Source organism: Palaemon carinicauda, chromosome 34 (assembly GCF_036898095.1).
Source record: "Palaemon carinicauda isolate YSFRI2023 chromosome 34, ASM3689809v2, whole genome shotgun sequence".
NCBI lineage: Eukaryota > Metazoa > Arthropoda > Malacostraca > Decapoda > Palaemonidae > Palaemon > Palaemon carinicauda.
The window spans coordinates 44,982,681-44,987,680 of record NC_090758.1 but is presented as its reverse complement, the minus strand read 5'-3'; the positions used below and the strand labels follow the sequence as shown (position 1 = coordinate 44,987,680).

Here is a 5,000-nt window from a genome sequence, read left to right as displayed (position 1 = left end):
TAGTGATAAAACGAATGTAACATGATAACGGAACTATACATGTAACCTGTACAGAAATTATCTTTCTTTCTTGGAAAGCAAGAAATGATAATTGCCACTCTCAGATTGAAGAAAATTAATAAAACAATTCTCTTCATAATTCCTGTACTGGTTACTTTTATCGGCACTGTGTACTACGTACACCGGCACTAGTGCTATCTGTATAATTCCACACCTGGGATTTTAAACAGAGCTAGTGTCACCATGATAACGCTTTATCAAAGGAGGTCACACCCTAAGAGGGATGAGCTCTTCTCCCTTTAATTGACAGTCCCAGTCAATTAGCTGTTCATCGTAGAATTAGACGGCGGGTTATACTCTACCCAACGTCACCACATACTGCTTCAGATCATGGACTTGAATAGCATAGTGTTTGCAGAACACTATGGATGATTCTCACCCAGTATATGTGCGAGGACATTTGAAGTTCAAACCATTGAGTGTCCATAACAGTAATTAGGGGGCAGGTTTTAATACACTACCTGCCGCCACTACATAGTGTTTCAGTTCATGTACCTGTCTCGCATAGTGTTTGTAAAACACTCTGGATGATTTCCATCCAGTGTATGAACGAAGACGCTCAAAGTCCATATACTGAAAGAAGTTCAGTGATGAAGCAATCTTCCTCGGATCATGACCTGCGGAAGTACTGTCAGGATCCGCTCTACTGATAAAGTAGGTGAGCTTCGCCCTCAGTTGTTTTAGGGATAAGTTTGATCCAGAGGTTTCTCCTTTAAAGAGCTGTCATCCCCTGAAGTCTGAAGTTCTACGAAGATAGACCTTTAGACACTCTACTGGACATAGAGAGACATCTTCCTTCAGAGAGCAGATTCTCCAGGGACCCCACCTTTTAGTGGGTAGCTCATTCCTAGCGAGAAAGGATGGATCAGGGAAGAGATTCAGTTTTCCTGTTTCTGAGAACTGAATGTGGCCCTCATCCCTAGAAAGGGCCACTATTTCACTAACTTTAGCCCCTGAGGCTATAGCGAACAGAAAAATAACCTTTTGGGTTAGATCCTTAAGCGAACAATCTTCATTGTTCAGGGATGAGGCATAATGTAGGACCTTGTCCAAAGACCAAGAGAAGGGCTTTGGTGGTGTAGCAGGCCTAAGCCTCGCACATGCCTTTGGGATCTTATTAATGATCTCATTCGCCAAGTCTACTTGAAAGTCATAGAGATGAGGTCTAGTCAAGGCTGACTTGCACGTAGTTATCGTGTTGGCCGCCAAACCCTTATTATGAAGATGGATAATGAAGGACATGCAGAAGTTCATTGAAATCTCTCTCGGTCCTTTTGCTTTTATGAAAGCAACCCACTTTTTCCATGATGACTCACATTTTGTTTTCTAGTTGACTTAGACTTGTATTCTTCTAAGAATTCTATATTGCCTTTTGAGATCCCAAATCTTTTCTTAACCGCTAGGGCAAGAAAATCATGCAATGAAGGGTTTGGGTTCTCTGTAATAAATCGAAGGCAGTGAATGAAATAAACATAGTAGGTACTACATTTCAGGGAAAAAAATACTTGTTTACTTATCAGAATCTTGAGCAGCAACAGAGACATATATTGATGCAGCTACAGATTGGGTTATGACATTCACGCCCATCACAGATCTAATTGATTTGGGGCTACAGTTCAGGTGATACTTAAAACAATGGGAGTGTCACCAAATGAGACATTACTACTCTTGATGTGATTCAGCTGCTTTGCTGATTTGATATCTGAGGACTTGGCTGTGCCACACTGTATGAGGAGGTACAGGCTGTTACTACTTACAGAGAGAGAGAATGTTTCAATCAAAGCCAAAAGCTTAATTAAAGAAAAAACTACGATGGAAGGGAAGAAAATAGAAAAAAATACTCTTTTTGAGATAGTATGAAATTATTTATCCTCTCATATGTTGATGTTTTTCTATTACATTCAATATCAAACCATATTCTGTCATTTTTATGAGCCAATATCACATAAAGGATTCAGGACAGAACAAAACCAGTTGAAAAGATTAAAAGATATGATAGCAAAAACCAAAAGAGTTAAAACTCTTCTTCAACATAATAATTCATATGAAACCTTCTTTTTTCTCGTGTTTATTATTATTATTATTATTATTATTATTATTATTATTATTATTATCATTATCATTATTATTATTATTATTATTATTATTATTATTATTATTATTATTATTAATATTATTATTATTATTATTTGTTTATATGTTCAGATGTCACCATTTTTTTTTGTATCATTATAGACTAATTCCTTCAAATGCTATGAATTTTGTACTGCTTATTGAATGATCCCTTTAATGTATTACCTCAACCATTAATCCTTTACTTGGGTCACTTCACTTGTCTGTTGATCAAGGGTTAAGCACCGATGACACTTACCTTAAGACGGTGACCAAACTACTGATCAATTGAGTTCCTTCGAGTTCCGATCAACCAAGAGGCTGCAATGATCACTCAAGTGGATTCAGGATGATTTGTTGGGAAGAAGATTTCCTCGTCTCTTTTCTCAAGGAGAGAAATATATCTTGTCCGCAGAGAAAACCAGATGTGAACTTGCAAGTGAATAATCCCAAAGATAGAGACTTCTCACGGTGGGTATAAAATTACAATTTAAGGGACGGATAATACAGGGTCGTATCTTTCAGCTTTCCTTTACCTCTGAAACCCTGGGTTAGGTGTAGCTCAGGACTTTGCGTGGAAGGACTAGCTGATGCAAGCACTAAAAGGAGAATATACAAACATACAAAAATATACTCCGGAAAACAAAATTTATAACTACCTGTAGCTTAAGGATCAATGCTAAATTGATTAAATAAATGCAATACCTTTATATTATTATATATAGTTACCTTTAGCTATTATTATCTAAAAATTATAATGAATTATCTGAAAGCCCAGAAAAAATGTTTACTTCTCATTGTGAAAAGTAGCTAATAAATAATGATAATAAAAAAAGAAAAAAAAAACACTATCTGCAATTATTGTAGACATTTGGTCATAATGACACTTGTGTTCCTCCTTCCATTCTTTCTCTTTGTCTGCATGAGAAGAAGAGAGACAAACCCGATGTATTCTACTTTTGCCTGTTTCACGTGGATATAAAGAAAAAGATAATTTTAACATAATCAAATTTGATATTCCTTTATGAATAAAAGTAATGAATGTTAACGTTACTCTTTTCAATAAATGTATTTGAAATATCAACTCGAAATATTACTTTTTCCATAAATTTTATTAGGAGTTGTAACTACAAATATCACTCTTTTCATTCAAATCTTCAAAAGTAGTAACTCCTTATCATATCCATTCTATGCAATTCATTAAGAAAAAATAACTCAAAATTCTTACCTTAAAAATCCTACATCATCCTATTTTTCTCTTCTCCAATGTCCTTCAGCTCTGTGTTCCTTCTCTTCTGATCAGATGTTGACTCAATGGGTCTGACAGACGCTGGTCTAACATATCAGCTCTTCTTAGGTCCAGCAGATGACGATGAGCAATCTCCCTGTGCACCAGTCAGTCAATCATTCAGTCAGTCACTCAGTCAGTCAGTCTTGTTTTACCAGTTCATCTGATCTGCAATTGAAAATAGCATCAATATATGAGGGCATTACAAAGATCAAGTGTTTTACAAAAGACAGAATCTCTGCAAGAAACAGCTTAGTTTGATGTTCCTTTACTTTGATCATTAAATGGAGAAAAAAAAATGATTAACAATAATGATATTATTCCTGATCAGCAAAGCAGATCCATTTCAATATATAAGTTCACAGAAAAAGATTTATTTCTGATAAGTTTACTTTAATGTTATAACTAATCATATACAGAACAAGAGATTTCACAAAGAACTCACCTGTAGGACTGGTATTGAGATATTCTTTTTTTCTTTTATTGCCTTGTCTCTGTCTACCTCCCAAGAGAGAGAGAGAGAGAGAGAGAGAGAGAGAGAGAGAGAGAGAGAGAGAGAGAGAGAGAGAGAGAGAGAGGGAGAGAGAGCGAGAGAGAGACTTTTTCCTGAAGAGCTTGGAGCTTTGAACAGATTCAGTCTAGAACTTAGAGGGAATATTAGAGACATATCATATGACATTATCAATGTAGATTAGTATAAAATGAATAAAGATTGAAAGGTGATGAAAACACAATTTTCGTCATTCACAGATTTATTTATGATGAGCTCCACTATTACATATTACCTACCATCACCTCAACCATCTCCGTCAAGATCACTTAAATAGATTTTGTTTACATGAATAGATAATAGACAATATTTAGAGTGAATCTTAACACATTCAAGATTTGCAATATTTTGATAAGAATATGTCATGATATAAGTCAAACACTACTTTGGTAATTAAAAATATTAATTGTATATGAATGATAACAAAAAAGAAAAGTTTCCAAAATAGATATAATAGAAGAGAACAAACTCTAGAATGAACATAATAAAAGTTTTCAAAAACAATAGATTTCTGTGAAAAGATTAAATTTTTCCCTAACAATTAAATATATATATATATATATATATATATATATATATATATATATATATATATATATATATATATATATATATATATATATATAAATCCCATTCCAATCAAGAAATGACCTCAATGATCTAAAAGTTATCTAATCATTAAAAGAAGTTTGTTAAACCTGAATCATTTAGTGACAGATTATGAATTAGAATTTGGTGATTAACATTTCGAGACATTTGTTTCACAATTAAAGGATCAGATGGTATTGAACTTCTTCTGTTTAGTTGTCGCCTCAGGGATCGTCATCATTTTCTCTCTATTAGAAGTAATTACGGGATATCATTCCTCCTACCGAGCAAAGAAGAAAACACCATTATGAAATAGATTTGGTTGTTTGCAATGACTCAGCACAAAAGCTAACGAAAAAGGGCATAGGATATGATGAGGAAATCTTCATTCTAAATAGAAAG

At 34.2% G+C, this 5,000-nt stretch overlaps 3 protein-coding genes across 5 annotated transcripts in view; 1 reads left to right on the top strand and 2 right to left on the bottom strand.

Moving 5' to 3' along the window:
* Positions 1 to 5,000, bottom strand: part of LOC137627133 (tyrosine-protein phosphatase 10D-like) — a 591,968-nt gene that overhangs the window by 76,525 nt on the left and 510,443 nt on the right. The window lies entirely within an intron of this gene.
* LOC137627131 (tyrosine-protein phosphatase 10D-like) overlaps positions 1 to 5,000 on the top strand; it is a 139,662-nt gene that overhangs the window by 22,617 nt on the left and 112,045 nt on the right. The gene's annotated exons all lie outside the window — the stretch shown is intronic.
* LOC137626514 (uncharacterized) overlaps positions 1 to 5,000 on the bottom strand; it is a 25,093-nt gene that overhangs the window by 8,340 nt on the left and 11,753 nt on the right. The gene's annotated exons all lie outside the window — the stretch shown is intronic.